The sequence below is a fragment of the Coregonus clupeaformis genome, chromosome 17 (genome assembly GCF_020615455.1).
Source record: "Coregonus clupeaformis isolate EN_2021a chromosome 17, ASM2061545v1, whole genome shotgun sequence".
Classification (NCBI taxonomy): domain Eukaryota; kingdom Metazoa; phylum Chordata; class Actinopteri; order Salmoniformes; family Salmonidae; genus Coregonus; species Coregonus clupeaformis.
Genome location: NC_059208.1, coordinates 32177525 through 32197112, shown reverse-complemented (window position 1 = coordinate 32197112; position 19588 = coordinate 32177525). Strand labels below are relative to the sequence as shown.

Here is a 19588-nt window from a genome sequence, read left to right as displayed (position 1 = left end):
TGCTCAGTTTGGCCGGGTGGCCAGCTCTAGGAAGAGTCTTGGTGGTTCCAAACTTCTTCCATTTAAGAATGATGGAGGCCACTGTGTTCTTGGGGACCTTCAATGCTGCAGACATTTTTGGTACCCTTTCCCAGATCTGTGCCTCGACACAATCCTGTCTCGGAGCTCTATGGACAATTCCTTCGACCTCATGGCTTGGTTTTTGCTCTGACATGCACTGTCAACTGTGGGACCTTATATAGACAGGTGTGTGCCTTTCCAAATCATGTCCAGTCAATATAATTTACCACAGGTGGAGTCCAGTCAAGTTGTAGAAACATCTGAAGGATGATAATTGGAAACAGGACGCACCTGAGCTCAATTTCGAGTCTCATAGCAAAGGGTCTGAAAATGTTTGTAAATAAGGTACTTCTGTTTATTTTAATACATTTGCAAAAATTTCTAAAAACCTGTTTTCGCTTCGTCATGATGGGGTATTGTGTGTAGATTGCTGAGGAATTTTATTATTTAATCCATTTTAGAATAAGGCTGTAACGTAACAAAATTTGGAAAAAGTCAAGGTGTCTGAATACTTTCCGAAGGCACTGTATGTTCTTGATAGAGGGCTAATGGCATGTGAAACTTATAAATTAGATTAGTAATACTATAGTGTGATTTCATGGTTTGTTCAACTGAGACATTTTCAAAGTTTAACAAACCGTGAAATCACATTATACAGTGGGGAAAAAAATTATTTAGTCAGCCACCAATTGTGCAAGTTCTCCCACTTAAAAAGATGAGAGAGGCCTGTAATTTTCATCATAGGTACACGTCAACTATGACAGACAAATTGAGATTTTTTTTCTCCAGAAAATCACATTGTAGGATTTTTTATGAATTTATTTGCAAATTATGGATGAAAATAAGTATTTGGTCACCTACAAACAAGCAAGATTTCTGGCTCTCACAGACCTGTAACTTCTTCTTTAAGAGGCTCCTCTGTCCTCCACTCGTTACCTGTATTAATGGCACCTGTTTGAACTTGTTATCAGTATAAAAGAAACCTGTCCACAACCTCAAACAGTCACACTCCAAACTCCACTATGGCCAAGACCAAAGAGCTGTCAAAGGACACCAGAAACAAAATTGTAGACCTGCACCAGGCTGGGAAGACTGAATCTGCAATAGGTAAGCAGCTTGGTTTGAAGAAATCAACTGTGGGAGCAATTATTAGGAAATGGAAGACATACAAGACCACTGATAATCTCCCTCGATCTGGGGCTCCACGCAAGATCTCACCCCGTGGGGTCAAAATGATCACAAGAACGGTGGGCAAAAATCCCAGAACCACACGGGGGACCTAGTGAATGACCTGCAGAGAGCTGGGACCAAAGTAACAAAGCCTACCATCAGTAACACACTACGCCGCCAGGGACTCAAATCCTGCAGTGCCAGACGTGTCCCCCTGCTTAAGCCAGTACATGTCCAGGCCCATCTGAAGTTTGCTAGAGTGCATTTGGATGATCCAGAAGAGGATTGGGAGAATGTCATATGGTCAGATGAAACCAAAATAGAACTTTTTGGTAAAAACTCAACTCGTCGTGTTTGGAGGACAAAGAATGCTGAGTTGCATCCAAAGAACACCATACCTACTGTGTTTCCACCACCTACTGGGGGTGGAAACATCATGCTTTGGGGCTGTTTTTCTGCAAAGGGACCAGGACGACTGATCCGTGTAAAGTAAAGAATTAATGGGGCCATGTATCGTGAGATTTTGAGTGAAAACCTCCTTCCATCAGCAAGGGCATTGAAGATGAAACGTGGCTGGGTCTTTCAGCATGACAATGATCCCAAACACACCGCCCGGGCAACGAAGGAGTGGCTTCGTAAGAAGCATTAAGGTCCTGGAGTGGCCTAGCCAGTCTCCAGATCTCAACCCCATAGAAAATCTTTGGAGGGAGTTGAAAGTCCGTGTTGCCCAGCGACAGCCCCAAAACATCACTGCTCTAGAGGAGATCTGCATGGAGGAATGGGCCAAAATACCAGCAACAGTGTGTGAAAACCTTGTGAAGACTTACAGAAAACGTTTGACCTGTGTCATTGCCAACAAAGGGTATATAACAAAGTATTGAGAAACTTTTGTTATTGACCAAATACTTATTTTCCACCATAATATGCAAATAAATTCATTAAAAATCCTACAATGTGATTTTCTGGATTTTTTTTTCTCAATTTGTCGGTCATAGTTGACGTGTACCTATGATGAAAATTACAGGCCTCTCTCATCTTTTTAAGTGGGAGAACTTGCACAATTGGTGGCTGACTAAATACTTTTTCCCCCCACTGTATTACTCATTGAGTCTGCTTCTATTGTTGTGACATAGGTTGACAATCAATATTTACATGGTATACCATTCACAGACCCGGTAGTATCACACTCCTACTGTCCAAAGCCTGTACCCACTCAGCGGTTACCCAGGTACAGAAGACAAATGACATTTGTCCACATGAATCATGCAACCATCTCTTGTCTCATATTTTCTTGCAAATATTATTTTATGTCAATGTTTAGCGAATGATTTTAAAGTTGAGCTTTGACACCATATCAAACACACAGGTACCTTGGTGAGGGTGTGGGGACTGATTTTCAGTGATGTGTACGGGAGCAACTCCAATGGCCTAAATGTCCGGTTCCTGAGGTAAGGAAGAAAAATGTTTGCCAGGGTCCAGATCTGTGTTTGCTCCTGCCTACTCGTTGCTGTCATGCAAGTAAAAAATAAGTAACAAGGAGTTTGCATGATATCACAATCAAACTGGCAACCAGGCTACACAATTTTGTGGAAATGAAATACATTTCCTACTGAGATTATTTAATTAAACATATGGTTTTATTTGAATGACATGTAGCAATGTTATAGTATCACAGTACAGAAAAACAACATACTAAACATCTTAACCATTGCAGAGTTTACATGAGTGGAATGTCTTGTGAACTCCTGAAGCCTGACTCAGATGAGCTGTAAGTGTGTCTGTCGGTGCATCTGGTTGTGGCTTATCTTTTTACATTTTGTCTTGTCATGTTTTATAATTTTTTTTTAAATCAGTTTGTTGTCTCTAGATACGAACTAGCTTTGGACAGCAAGACCAGCCAGTGGGAACACATGAGCTGCAAAATGACCGGGACATATGTCGTTAAGGACAATTTTCATCACTTAACTCATGATACAGAAATACTCATTAATCTTTGTTTAGGACTTATGTTAAAATTGAATTGAAAAACAAACAGTATTTTAATGGGATATCCAAGATGGCATAGCAGTGCGGTCGTGTATTATGTTGTGTCCTCGTGGAAATAGCCTGTTTTTTTGTATTTTTTTGTATATATTTCTCTATCTCACTTTCCATCTTTGACTAAATATACTTTCCTGCAACCCGCCTCACCCAATGTGGAAAGGATTCTATTATTTCTTCATACCTTTTAATCAAGAACCCATGGCTGAAACTAGCCAGCTAGCCAGCTAACTAGCTACTTGCTATTAGCTATTGCTATTAGCCACCGTTAGCGGTCTTCACCACTGTCCGTGGCCTGCACTACCTACCAGCCAGCTCTAGCCTGGACAATTATCGGCCAGTCTGCACAGCGTGCTATCGACCCAGAGCATTTAGGATTTTCTGCCGGAATCACTGAATCACTGAACCTTAACACCGGATCATCACAACTACCTAGCTGCAACCGAATGGATGTTGTTGTTGGCTAATCACCACTTGTCCCGAAACTAGCAACAGTTAGCCTTGAGCTAGCCTCGAGCCAGGTCCATCTCCCGGCTATCCACCTCTCTGTCAACCGGACGGGACCTCTAGTGTCAACACGGAGCCCCGCCGATCCATCACGACTGGTCTGCCGACGTAATTGTCTGATGTGGTTTCAACAGACTTCCCGTTGCGATGACCACGAAGATCCATCTGCTAGCACCGGCCCGCTAGCACGCGCAATCAACAGCCGTGCCTCCTGCTCGCCTGTGCTGTAGCAGCCTAAGAACTGCTCCCGGACTTACCTTTTGCTGTTCACTGGACCTTATGATCACTCAGCTACACATCTGATGCCCGCTGGACTGTTCCTTTACACGGTACCCCATCCTGTTTATCTGTTTAGCCTCAGCCCAAACTTTTATCACCATTAACAGTTGTTGTCTTAGCCCTCTCGAATAACACCTGTGATTGCATTATGCCTCTCTCCCATGTCAATATGCCTAGCCTATTGCTGTTTGGGTTAGTTGTTATTGTAATATTTCACTGTAAAGCCCCCAGTCCCGATCAACCTGCCTCAGATAGCTTCTTTGTCCCACCCCCCATACACGCGGAGACCGGCTCAATCGGTACCTCCAGTGATGCTATCTCTTTCATCGTTACCCAATGCTTAGGTGTACCTCCACTGTACTCATATCCTTCCATATCCTTGTCTGTACATAATGCCCTGAATCTATTCTACAACGCCCGGAAATCTGCCCCGTTTATTCTCTCTACCCAACGCACTAGAAGACCAGTTCTTAAAGCCTTTAGCCGTATACTTATTCTATTCCTCCTCTGTTCCTCTGGTGATGTAGAGGTTAACCCAGGCCCTGTAGCAACCAGTATCACTCCTACTCCCCAGGCGCTATCATTTGTTGACTTCTGTAACTGTAAAAGCCTTGGTTTCTTGCATGTTAACATCAGAAGCCTCCTCCCCAAGTTTGAGTTATTCACTGCGTTAGCACACTCTGCCAACCCTGATGTTCTAGCAGTGTCTGAATCCTGGCTTAGAAAGCCCACCAAAAATTCAGAAATGTCCATCCCCAACTACAACATTTTCCATCTAGATAGAACTGCCAAAGGGGGCGGAGTTGCAATCTACTGTAGAGATAGCCTGCAGAGCTCTATCATACTATCCAGGTCTGTGCCCAAACAGTTTGAGCTTCTACTTCTAAAAATCCACCTTTCCAGAAATAAGTCTCTCACTGTTGCCGCTTGCTACAGACCCCCCTCAGCCCACAGTTGTGCCCTGGACACCATATGTGAATTGCTTGCCCCCCATCTATCCTCAGAGATTGTACTGCTTGGTGACCTAAACTGGGATATGCTTAACACCCCGGCCGTCCTACAATCTAAACTAGATGCCCTCAATCTCACACAAATTATCAAGGAACCTACCAGGTACAACCCTAAATCCGTAAACATGGGCACCCTCATAGATATCATCCTGACTAATTTACCCTCTAAATACACCTCCGCTGTCTTCAACCAGGATCTCAGCGATCACTGCCTCATTGCCTGCGTCCGTAATGGGTCCGCGGTCAAACGACCACCCCTCATCACTGTCAAACGCTCCCTAAAACACTTCAGCGAGCAGGCCTTTCTAATTGACCTGGCCCGGGTATCCTGGATGGATATTGACCTCTTTCCGTCAGTAGAGGATGCCTGGATGTTCTTCAAAAGTGCTTTCCTCTCCATCTTAAATAAGCATGCCCCATTCAAAAAATTCAGAACTAAGAACAAATATAGCCCCTGGTTCAACCCAGACTTGACTGCCCTTGACCAGCACAAAAACATCCTGTGGCGTACTGAATTAGCATCGAACAGCCCCCGCGATATGCAACTTTTCAGGGAAGTCAGGAACCAATATACACAATCAGTTAGGAAAGTAAAGGCTAGCTTTTTCAAACAGAAATTTGAATCCTGTAGCATTAACTCCAAAAAGTTTTGGGACACTGTAAAGTCCATGGAGAATAAAAGCACCACCTCCCAGCTACCCACTGCACTGAGGCTAGGAAACACTGTCACCACCGATATATCTACGATAATCAAGAATTTCAATAAGCATTTTGCTACGGCTGGCCATGCTTTCCACCTGGCTACCCCTACCACGGCCACCAGCTCTGCACCCTCCGCTGCAACTTGCACCCCCCGCTTCTCCTTCACCCAAATTCAGATAGCTGATGCCCTGAAAGATCTGCAAAATCTGGACCCCTACAAATCAACTGGGCTAGACAATCTGGATCCTTTCTTTCTAAAATTAGCAGCCAAAATTGTCGCAACCCCTATTAATAGCCTGTTCAACCTCTCTTCGTATCGTCTGAGATCCCCAGAGATTGGAAAGCTGCCGCGGTCATCCCCTCCTTCAAAGGGGGTGACACTCTAGATCCAAACTGTTACAGACCTATATCCATCCTACCCTGCCTTTTGAATGTATTTGAAAGCCAAGTTAACAAACAGATCACCGACCACTTCGAATCCCACCGTACCTTCTCCACTATGCAATCTGGTTTCCGAGCTGGTCATGGGTGCACCTCAGCTACGCTCAAGGTCCTAAACAATATAATAACCGCGATTGATAAAAGACAGTACTGTGCAGCCGGGTCTGACTTAGAATATGTGGACAACTACAAATACCTTGGTGTTTGGTTAGACCGTAAACTCTCCTCCCAGACTCACATTAAGCATCTCCAATCCAAAGTGAAATCTAGAACCGGCTTCCTGTTTCGCAACAAAGCCTCCTTCACTCATGCTGCTAAACATGCCCTCGTAAAACTGACTATCCTACCGATCCTTGACTTCGGCAATGTCATTTACAAAATAGCTTCCAACACTCAACTCAGCAAATTGGATGTAGTCTATCACAGTGCCATCCGTTTTGTCACCAAAGCCCCATTTACTACCCACCATTGTGCCCTGTACGCTCTCGTTGGCTGGCCCTCACTACATATTCGTCGCCAAACCCACTGGCTCCAGGTCATCTATAAATCACTTCTAGGCAAATCCCTGCCTTATCTTAGCTCATTGGTCACCATAGCAACACCCACCCGTAGTATGCGCTCCAGCAGGTATATCTCACTGGTCATCCCCAAAGCCAACACCTCCTTTGGCCGCCATTCCTTCCAGTTCTCTGCTGCAAATTACTGGAACAAACTGCAAAAATCTCTGAAGCTGGAGACACTTATCTCCCTCACTATCTTTAAGCATCAGTTGTCAGAGCAGCTTACCGATCACTGTACCTGTACACAGCCCATTTGTAATTAGCCCACCCAACTACCTCATCCCCATATTGTTATTTACATTGTTATTTATTTTGCTCATTTACACCCCAGTATCTCTATTTGCACATCATCTTCTGCACATCTATCACTCCAGTGTTAACACTAAATTGTAATTATTGGCCTATTTATTGCCTTACCTCCATAACTTACTACATTTGCACACACTGTATATAGATTTTCTATGTTCTACTGTAGAAATAGATGTTTGTTCATTTTAGGGCATCACAATGTCAGTTATATTCTGGACACTGACTACGGGAGGTAAATACCGGGCCAATCACTCATTTATGTGGCTGATTTTACTCAGAGGAATAACTTGAGTATTACTAAATATTTGTTATACATTATTTAGGAGTTTACCAGAACAAAATCTCTACAAAGTGTCAGCTTTGAACAAGCTTGCCATGTTTCAGACCTATGCAGGTACAGTTATTGCACCAGACAATTTTGGAAAATGTATACAAATTATAGTATCACACTTACGGTTATTACCTTTGGTTTTCTGTGTTATTTTCCCCTCCAGATGTGACTGGAGTCACTCACTCTGAGGGTAGCTTACTGGGTGGAACCTTACTTTGACCAAACTGATCGCCCTGCATCTGTCCTAGAAGGAGGTCATCTTTATTAGAAGCTGGCATAATCTGCTATCATTTTACATTTACATTTACTATGTAAATGTAAAATGATAGCAGATTATGCCAGCTTCTAATAAAGATGACCTCCTTCTAGGACAGATGCAGGGCGATCAGTTTGGTCAAAGTAAGGTTCCATCATTTTGTATGCGTTCCAAACCGCAAACTATTCCTTATATTGTTCACTACTTTTGAACAGAGCCCTATGGGTCCTGGTCAAAAGTAATACACTATAAAAGGAATAGGGTGTCATTTGGGAAGCATGCTTTGTAATAAGATATCAACGAAGAGGTAAAGGACTATTAACTGTTGTGAAAGACCACATTTATTCCCACATCATGTTCATTGTTCATAGGCGATATGGTTGACTTTAAATGTAACCTTTTTTTTTTTTACACAACCTGGCAGAAAGTAAACCAGAAGAACAACCTTAGACTTTTGAAAACAAAGGAATCATCTGTTTGAGAAATGTATTTAAACACATTGGACCATCAAGAATTACATTGCACTTGTTGCATTTCTGTTCGAAAGTATTTTGTGAGCTCTGTCTGTCTTCTCAGGTCTTTTTATTGTTTGCGTAAGAAACTCCATTGTAACTTGTGTAACTGCCACTCACCTGTTTACACTTAAATAGCTTCAGTGAAGATTTCTTTAACGGCCCAATGCAGCTCTTTTTATCAATATCAAATAATTTCTGGGTAACAATTAAGTACATTACTGTAATAGATTTCCAAAAAAATGGATTTTCAACCAGCAACTATCAGAAAATAACACTGACATTCTTTTTCTCACACTTTTACAGTGTTAGTTTCATCAGCTTTGTAAAATATGATGTAAAACACAGGAAAAACTGGATTTTGACTGCACTGGGCATTTAAGCAAGTTTGAATTATTAACTGTAATTGCATAACTGCCTAATAAATACTGTAGGAGATATGAACTTAGAAACATTGAATGAAGTCAAATTTAAGTGCTTGTATTAGATTTAAAGCAGGGAGAAAGACAAAAATAAGAGTAAAGAATGATCTCACACTCAAGCCCCTGACTGTCAATCATCGTGTAGCCTTTATACAAGTCAATGGAATTTTCCTTTCATGATGGATTGTGTCTGTTGCAGTCTATGTTGTAGCCTTTAATTCAATAGAATGTTCCTTCGTAGAGTCGGATCACGCTCTTGATGGATTGTCCCTCACTGTTGTTTACAGGTAGGCAATGTGAAATCCAGAGTGTGTCTGATGAGACAATTACCTGCAGGACTCCGGAGCACCAGATGAGCAACATGACAGTCTGGCCGGGTAAGAACTCAACTTCCACTCGCTGTCACTACGCCGTATCCTGGTCCAAGATCTGTTTGTGCTATCATGTCATTCAATGTCATGCTAAATACAATGAGTCATAAGGAGTCGGCAAGAGAGCAAAAACACCCTGAAATGGAACTTAGATGTCACCAACGGCCATTCATTTGTCCATCAGCAGAAGATAATGTTTGATAAGGGCATTTGTTTAGAAGTATGCATCATGAGCAAGAATTCTGATTGATTGTCAAAACAAAACAGTGGTCAACAGCACATTCCGCTACTGATGTTTCTCTTCATAGATAGTGAGATATCATCTGAAGTCCTGTTACACCATTTTTATGTAATAATGCTTAAATAATTTAAGAAATATGATAGTAAATAATCATTGAGACATTTCTGTTTAATCATCCATAAGCAAATACGTTCTGCTTAAATGGGAAATAATGTATCAGACTACCCTAAACACATCAGCCAGAGGTTACATTCGGTCACATGAAGCGGTCGCTCCTTGTATCTTTAGCTTTATTGGGATCCCCATTAACTGACGCCATGACGACAGCTAATCTTCCAGGGGTCCATACACACAACTATACTGAACAAAAGTGTCAATGCAACATGCAACAATTTCAAAGATTTTACTGAGTTACAGTTCATATAAGGAAATCAGTCAATTGAAATAAATTCATTAGGCCCTAATCTATGGATTTCAAATGACTGGGAATACATAAATTATATGCATCTGTTGGTCACAGATACCGTAAAAAGAAAAGTAGGGGGCGTCAGTATCTGGTGTGACCACCATTTGCCTCATGCAGAGCGACACATTTCCATCGCATAAAGTTGATCAGGCTGTTGATTGTGGCCTGTGGAATGTTGTCCCACTCCTCTTCAATGGCTGTGCGAAGTTGTTGAATATTGGCAGGACCTGGAATACGCTGTCGTACATGTGAATCCAGAGCATCCCAAACATGCTCAATGGGTGACATGTCTGGTGAGTATGTAGGCCATGGAAGAACAGGGACATTTTCAGCTTCCAGGAATTGTGTACAGATCCATGCTGAAGGGGATGAATGGCACGACAATGGGCCTCAGGATCTCGTCAAGGTATCTCTGTGCATTCAAATTGCCCAGACTATGACGTGTCCAATGAGAATCAGGTATGAACTGGCTTCATGTACACTACATGACCAAAAGAATGTGAACACCTGCTCGTCGAACATCTCATTCCAAAATCATAGGCATTAATATAGAGTTGGTCCCCCCTTTGCTGCTATAACAGCCTCCACTCTTCTGGGAAGGCTTTCCACTAGCTGCGAGGACTTGCTTCCATCCAGCCACAAGAGCATTAGTGAGGTCAGACGCTGATGTTGGGCAATTAGGCCTGGCTCGCAGTCGGTGTTCCAATTCATCCCAAAGGTGTTCGATGGGGTTGAGGTCAGGGCTCTTCCACACCAATCTCGACAAACCATTTCTGTATGGACCTTGCTTTGTGCACGGGGGCATTGTCATGCTGAAACAGGAAAGGGTCTTCCCCAAACTGTTGCCACAATGTTGGACAGAATCGTTGCACAGAATTGTCTAGAATGTCAATGTATGCTGTAGCGTTAGGATTTCCCTTCACTGGAACTAAGGGGCCTAGCCCGAACCATGAAAAACAGCTCCTCCTCGGAAGGTAGCGTTCTCCTGGCATCCGCCAAACCCAGATTCACTCTACTGATGCTAATTGTATATTAGTTGTTCATAGTGAAGCGTGATTCATCACTCCAGAGAACGCGTTTTCACTGCTCCAGAGTCCAATGGCGGCAAGCTTTACACCACTCCAGCCGACACTTGGCATTGCGCATGGTGATCTTAGGCTTGTGTGCTGCTGCTCGGCCATGGAAACCCATTTCATGAAGCTCCCGACCAATAGTTATTGTGCTGATGTTGCTTCCAAAGGCAGTTTGGAAGTCGGTAGTGATTGTTGCAACTGTGTTCATTGACTGTAGGTCATGCCTGCCCATACCATAACCCCGCCACCACCATGGGGCACTCTGTTCACAATGTTGACATCAGCAAACCGCTCGCCCACACGACGTCATACTGCGGTTCTAAGGCCGGTTGGACGTACTGCCAAATTCTCTAAAATGACGTTGGTGATGGCTTATGGTAGAGAAATTAACATTACATTATCTGGCAACAGCTCTGGTGGACATTCTTGCAGTCAGCATGCCAATAACTCTCGACGGGTCCGTACTTGCAAACATTTCAAAAAAGTTTTAAGTTGAAACTTTTCTCTGTCTCAAAATGCGCCTCAGCCAATGTTAGCTGTTCCCATTACATAACCTTGCACATTTAGCCCTATGCTAACCTGACCAGGTGGCAGTGATTATATCCGGTAACAAATTCTGCATCAGCCAATTACAAATGTTAATGTAGGTGGACGTGATTGAACACTTTTTCATGAAAACGTCCTTAACAGAAGTCAAATGGCATGATCTGCTATTCAAACTTACTAAAACAAGAGCAAGATTTTAACTGGACCACAGTGTAGCCAGCCTGGCTCCTGGTACGTTTGCGGCACGTTCAAATCCCAGGTGAGATATAGGGTGTTTCTCAATATGCGTGTGGCGCATACTACCATGCTCCACACTTTTATGCTCCGAGTGTGGATTCATAAAACATTACATTTGAGAAGCACTCCCCTTACTGTATTACCTCACGCTGCACCTCCCCATTCACTGAACCTTCTTCCAGCCAGGACAATGGCAACAATAGACGAAACAAGATATACACAAAGCAAATGTTTTACTTCATAATTATCAGCTAGATATATGTGAATCATAATAATCTAGCCAGCCAGCTAGTTAAACAGGCAACAATTACCTAAAACTAATGTTATGCAAGGTAGATGTAAACTGTTTGTGGGTAGTTAGCTACCAATTCTTCGTGGCTAGCTAGCTAACCAGTTAGCCCTATTGACTTAATATGAACTTACCCATTGTCTGAACCTTCTTTCAGCCAGGGCAATGGCAATTGAGATTAAACAAGATATACACAAAGCAAACATTTTACTTTTGTGCCCTGGCACTGGAATGGAGCCGCTGACCGGAGCTGAACTTGGCACCGGTGGAGCGGACTGCTCTGGCTCCGGAGTGGAACCGCTGACTGGAGCTGGACTGGGAACACGCACCACTGGTCTGGTGCGAGGAGCAGGCACGGGTCGTGCCGGACTGGAGACACGCACCACTCGTTTGGTGCAAGGAGCAGGCATGGGTCGTGCCGGACTGGAGACACGCACCACTGGTTTGGTGCGGGGAGCAGGTACGAGGCGTACCGGGCTGGCGATACGCACCACTGGTTTGGTGCGGGGAGCAGGTACAGGCCGTGCCGGACTGGATACACGCACCACTGGTTTGGTGCGGGGAGCAGGTACGGGGCGTACCGGGCTGGCGACACGCACCACTGGTTTGGTGCGGGGAGCAGGTACGGGCCGTACTGGACTGGATACACGCACCACTGGTTTGGTGCAGGGAGCAGGTACGGGCCGTACTGGACTGGATACACGCACCACTGGTTTGGTGCGGGGAGCAGGTACGGGCCGTACTGGACTGGATACACACACCACTGGTTTGGTGCAGGGAGCAGGTACGGGCCGCACTGGACTGGATACACGCACCACTGGTTTGGTGCGGGGAGCAGGTACAGGGCGTACCGAGCTGGTGACACGCACCACTGGTTTGGTGCGGGGAGCAGATACGGGGCATACCAAGCTGGCGACACGCACCACTGGTTTGGTGCGGGGAGGAGGTACGGGGCGTACCGGGCTGGCAACAGGCACCACTGGTTTGGTGCGAGGAGCTGGCACAGGCCGTACCGGGCTGTGGAGGCGCACTGGAGGTCTGGAGCTTAGAGCTGGCAAAACACGTCCTAGCTGGATGCCCACTTTCGCACGGCACGTGCGGGGCGCTGGCACAGGACGCACTGGGCTGTGAACGTGCACTGGCGACACAGTGCGTAGGACTGCCGCAGGATATACTGGACCGTGGAGGCGCACTTGAGACCAGGAGCGTTGAGCAGGCACAACCCGTCCTGGCTGGATGCCCACTTTCGCACGACACGTGCGGGGTGCTGGCACAGGACGCACTGGGCTGTGAATGAGCACTGGCGACTCAGTGCGTATCTCCGCATACCTAGGTTCCTCAATGAACACACGCTGCTTTTGTTGCCTGACCAGCTCCTCCCTCCACTACTTCCTTCTCCCTACGGGCCTCCTGCAGCGCCTCCTCTTTAAGGAAGCTCTCCTGCTCTATTCTCCCTATCAGCCCCCGTAATGCGGTGGCCTCCTCTCTTAAACTGTCAATCCGCAGGTCTTGGAGGACCTCTAAAATAGCGGCCTCCTCCTCTACAGTCAGCCCTTTCACAGCCTCCTGCTGCCTCGACGTCCACCCTGTGTGCCCCCCAAAAATATTTCTTGGGGCTGCTTTTCGGGCTTTCTTCGTGACCGAGTCCTTTTGAGTCACCGTTTCTCCTCTCCTGCCTGGGTTTCCTCCTTCACCCAGGGTCCTCTACCAGCCAATATCTCCTCCCAAGTCCAAAATGTCTGTCCCACCTGTGTCCAGGGTGTCTGCTGCTCCTGGGCACGCTGCTTGGTACTTGTTTGGTGGGATCTTCTGTCACGATCGTTGAGAGACGGGTCAGACCAAGGTGCAGCGTGGTATGCGTACATGTTTATTAATACGAATAAACACTAGACAAAATAACAAAACAACAAAACGTGAAGCTCAAACAGTGGCTACAACACAACAAGCCAAACGCGAGTTAAGATCCCACAACTAAGGTAGGCAACCAGGCTACCTAAGTATGATCCCCAATCAGAGACAACGAGCGACAGCTGCCTCTGATTGGGAATCACACCTGGCCAAACATAGAAATCTCAAACTAGATCTACAACCTAGAAATACAATAACATAGAATTCAACAGAAACTCACACCCTGACCCAACCAACAAGAGTTCTCTCGATCAGGCAACATATGAGATGTGAATAGGCAACATATAATTCCAAAGTCGGAGCGTTTTTCAGGAAATGTTGCATAATGTTGCATAATGTTGTGCATCATATTTCTTTGCATACTTTCCGTTGAAGCTTTCATCGATGCATGCTTCAAAATACTGTATGTAAAAACAGAGTACGCATTCGAGAAGTGCCCTCTGTGCTCCATTTTGCATACTTTGATTTGGACTCATACTCTGACCCTCCCGTGCTCCAATGTGTGTGCTCGGAGCACGGTACTAAGCATTTTGAGAAAAACCCATGATTAAGTTTAGATCAAAGCTGAATCAATGTCTCGCAAGATCCCTTAATGATTAATTAGTATTCTACATAGGCCTAACATACTGAATATAATAGCATACTAGAACGTTACTGTTAGTCCAAGAACACCACCTCATTTCTTATGTAGACATGTACAACGTTTTATATGCGTTATTATAATCATCCACTTCGTCACCTATGCGTTATTTGAATCGGACATCAAGGACCAGCAGTTTTTTCCTTAACAAAAAAGCTTGACACAAGGGGGGCTCAAACCTGTTAATAGAAAATAATGTAGCTTTTTGTTGACCATTTATTCTAGTATTTTCGGAAGATAAGGGAGCTTGGAAATAATTATCGAGATCAATGCTATCCATGGCCTTATGGAGTGATAGCACAAAAGCCTCTTTCCACTCTTTTGGAATATTCCCTGATACTAAAGTTAAATTACAAATGTGTGCTACTGAACCAGCAAAGAGGGGCACTGCATACTTAAGCTAAGACGGGTCCAAATTGTCAGCCCCTAATGACTACTTGATGTCAATAGCTAATAAGGCAGCAAGAGCTTCTGTTTCTGTGAGTTGCCAAAAAGAAAAACCCTGACTACCATTTCCCGAGTCACGTGAGGTTGACTAATCATCCATCAAGGCAACTGGAGGCTTTATATGGGAAGAACAGCGAACTGAGTGGCCTGACTAGTATTACCACCATTTCTTTCAAATCATCACAAATCTTAACTTTTTCTGTAATGATACAGGAGTCTAAACCTACTTGCTTAGGCAGGGAAGTAGAGGAATTTCCCCGCTTTAGTGAATTTACTGTTTTCCAGAATTTAGAGGGATCACTAAAGCCTTGTTTACACTGCAGGCCTTAATGCTCAAATCTATTTGGTTTTTCAAATCTGTTTCGGAATACTGACTGTCCAAACAGCAAGACAAGTGACCAAATCGGATTTGTGTGTGTTCAGACAGCAGTCATTTGCTGACATGGCTACGCTAGTTGTCATAGTAACGATGGGTGTGTGTGCAGTGGTGTAGGATGATTAGTGGTGGTGCTCATGCTTCCTATCAATCAGAAGTTATGTAGCAAGCTAAGGTTGCCTGCCATGGACGTTTCCCTGTTCCTATGAAGGTGGTTTGAAATGTGGCTTGAAATATCAGATTCTATGTGCTTTTTGGCTGTTCATACTGCAGGAAAAAGAGCAGATTTGAATCGGATATGCAAAAAAATTGGATTGGAGTCACTTCAAACTGCCAATGTGAACACTGCTTAACAGAGTCTGCCATAGAGCTAAGGACATAGTTTGGAAACAAAAATCTCAAAGTTTGACTCATCAGACCAAAGGACACATTTCCACCGGTCTAATGTCCATTGCTCATGTTTCTTGGCCCAAGCAGGTCTCTTCTTATTATTGGTGTCCTTTAGTAGTGGTTTCTTTGCAGCAATTCGACCATGAAGGCCTGATTCACACTCTGAACATTTGATGTTGAGATGTGTCTGTGACTTGAACTCTGTGAAGCATTTATTTGGGCTGCAACTTCTGAGGCTGGTAACTCTAATGAACTGATCCTCTGCAGCAGAGGTAACTCTGGGTCTTCCATTCCTGTGGTGGTCCTCATGAGAGCCAGTTTCATCATAGCGCTTGATGGTTTTTGCGACTGCACTTGAAGAAACTTTCAAAGTTCTTGAAATGTTCCGTATTGACTGACCTTCATGTCTTAAAGTAATGATGGACTGTCGTTTCTCTTTGCTTATTTGAGCTGTTCTTGCCATAATATGGACTTGGTCTTTTATCAAATAGGGCTATCTTCTGTATACCACCCCTACCTTGTCACAACACAACTGATAGGCTCAAACGCATTACTTCTTAATGAAAGAAGTTCCACAAATTAACTTTTAAGCAGGCACACCTTCTTAAATTTTGATTTGTTTAACACTTTTTTGGTTACTACATGATTCCGTATGTGTTATTTCATAGTTTTGATGTCTTCACTATTATTCTACAATGTAAAAAATAGTAAAAATAAAGAAGAACCCTTGAATGAATAGGTATATCCAAAGTTTTGACTGGTAGTGTACGTTGCTGCTACTCTGTTTATTATCTATCCTGATTGGGGTGGCAGGTAGCCTAGAGGTTAAGAACTTTGGACCAGTAACCAAAAAGTATGAATCCCAAAGCCGACTAGGTGAAAAATCTGTCGATGTGCCCTTGAGCAAGGCACTTAACCCCAATTGCTCCTGTAAGTCACTCTGGGTAAGAGCGTCTGCTAAATTACTAAAATGTAAATGATTACCTAGTCACTTTTACCCCTACCTAAAGTACATGTACATATAACCTCAGTGACCTCAACTACCTCGTACCCCTGCACATTGACTCTGTACTGGTACTCCTTGTATATAGGCTCGTTATTGTTATTTTGTGTTACTATTTCCTTTAATATTTAGCAAAAGCGCCATGCTCTACCAACTGAGCCATACAGGACCAAAATTGGGATAAAAATATTGCGAAACACTATCATTCCACTATTACCGCAGATACATTATGGACATTTTCTGAAACTACAATGCAAAAAATATTACATAATGCTCCTTTGCATTTACATTTTATATTTTAGTCATTTAGCAGACAGTCTTATCCAGAGCGACTTACAATTAGTGCATTCATCTTAAGATACACTATAAATACAAAAGTATGTGGACACCGCTTGAAATTAGTGGATTCGGCTGTTTCAGCCACACATGTTGCTGACAGGTGTATAACATCGAGCACATCACCATGCAATCTCCATAGACAAACATTGGCAGTAGCGCTAAGTGACTTTCAACGTGGCACCGTCATAGGATGCTACCTTTCCAACAAGTCAGTTCATCAAATTTCTGCCCTGCTAGAGCTTCCACGGTCAACTGTAAGTGCTGTTATAGTGAAGTGGAAACGTCTAGGAGCAACAATCAAATCAAATCAAATTAAACATTATTTGCCACATGTGCCGAATACAACAGGTGTAGACATTACCGTGAAATGCTTACAGTGGGGGAAAAAAAGTATTTAGTCAGCCACCAATTGTGCAAGTTCTTCCACTTAAAAAGATGAGAGAGGCCTGTAATTTTCATCATAGGTACACGTCAACTATGACAGACAAAATGAGAAAAAAAAAATAAGAAAATCACATTGTAGGATTTTTAATGAATTTATTTGCAAATTATGGTGGAAAATAAGTATTTGGTCAATAACAAAAGTTTCTCAATACTTTGTTATATACCCTTTGTTGGCAATGACACAGGTCACACGTTTTCTGTAAGTCTTCACAAGGTTTTCACACACTGTTGCTGGTATTTTGGCCCATTCCTCCATGCAGATCTCCTCTAGAGCAGTGCTATTTTGGGGCTGTCGCTGGGCAACACGGAGTTTCAACTACCTCCAAAGATTTTCTATGGGGTTGAGAACTGGAGACTGGCTAGACCACAACATGACCTTGAAATGCTTCTTACGAAGCCACTCCTTCGTTGCCCGGGCGGTGTGTTTGGGATCATTGTCATGCTGAAAGACCCAGCCACGTTTCATCTTCAATGCCCTTGCTGATGGAAGGAGGTTTTCACTCAAAATCTCACGATATATGGCCCCATTCATTCTTTCCTTTGCACGGATCAGTCGTCCTGGACCATTTGCAGAAAAACAGCCCCAAAGCATGATGTTTCCACCCCCATGCTTCGCAGTAGGTATGGTGTTCTTTGGATGCAACTCAGCATTCTTTGTCCTCCAAACACGACGAGTTGATTTTTTACCAAAAAGTTCTATTTTGGTTTCATCTGACCATATGACATTCTCCCAATCCTCTTTTGGATCATCCAAATGCACTCTAGCAAACTTCAGACGGGCCTGGACATGTACTGGCTTAAGCAGGGGGACACGTCTGGCACTGCAGGATTTGAGTCCCTGGCGGCGTAGTGTGTTACTGATGGTAGGCTTTGTTACTTTGGTCCCAGCTCTCTGCAGGTCATTCACTAGGTCCCCCCGTGTGGTTCTGGGATTTTTGCTCACCGTTCTTGTGATCATTTTGACCCCACAGGGTGAGATCTTGCGTGGAACCCCAGATCGAGGGGAGATTATCAGTGGTCTTGTATGTCTTCCATTTCCTAATAATTGCTCCCACAGTTGATTTCTTCAAACCAAGCTGCTTACCTATTGCAGATTCAGTCTTCCCAGCCTGGTGCAGGTCTACAATTTTGTTTCTGGTGTCCTTTGACAGCTCTTTGGTCTTGGCCATAGTGAAGTTTGGAGTGTGACTGTTTGAGGTTGTGGACAGGTGTCTTTTATACTGATAACAAGTTCAAACAAGTGCCATTAATACAGGTAACGAGTGGAGGACAGAGGAGCCTCTTAAAGAAGAAGTTACAGGTCTGTGAGAGCCAGAAATCTTGTTTGTTTGTAGGTGACCAAATACTTATTTTCCACCATAATTTGCAAATAAATTCATAAAAAATCCTACAATGTGATTTTCTGGATTTTTTTCTTCTCAATTTGTCTGTCATAGTTGACGTGTACCTATGATGAAAATTACATGCCTCTCTCATCTTTTTAAGTGGGAGAAAGAGCACAGTTAGAAAGATATGGCATATAGAAGAAAATCGGATGGACATCATGAAAATGATCGGAGAGGTTGAGAGTCGAAGAAGTTCAGGAGCAAAAAAAAATAATATATATATATATAATAGAATTATTGTAAAATGAACTGTGTCCATAAGGTGTAGATAGTAAGTATAGACCGGAAGTAGAGGCCTGGGCATTGTTGTTCACTAATTTACTCCAAGTGGCTGGGTTGAAAAGTAATAAAGGGGAGTATATAAAAAACATGGGGGATTGGAAGTGATGCAGACAATTACATTGATAGAAGATACAATCTATCTGCAATATTAAGCTGATCCATCCCCCCCCCAAAAAAAATTAAAATAAAAACAAGAGTAAAAAAAAAACAACGCCCCTGTGCACAAAGCGAGGTCCATACAGAAATAGTTTGTTGAGATCGGTGTGGAATAACTTGACTGGCCTTCAGAGAGCCCTGACCTCAACCCCAATTAACCCCTTTGGGATGAATTGGAATGCCGACTGCGAGCCAGGCCTAATCGTCTAACATCAGTGCCCGACCTCACTAATGCTTTTGTGGCTGAATGGAAGTAAGTCCCCGCAGCAATGTTCCAACATCTAGTGGAAAGCCTTCCCAGAAGATTGGAGGCTGTTATAGCAGCAAAGGCGGGACCAACTCCGTATTAATGCCCATGATTTTGGAATGAGATGTGAGACGAGCAGTTGTCCACGT

The 19588-nt window shown here is 43.7% G+C and overlaps 1 pseudogene; it reads left to right on the top strand.

Annotated features, from left to right (window-relative positions):
- Positions 1-2382: 2382 nt before the first annotated feature.
- Positions 2383-19588, top strand: part of LOC121585400 — an 80269-nt pseudogene continuing 63063 nt past the window's right edge.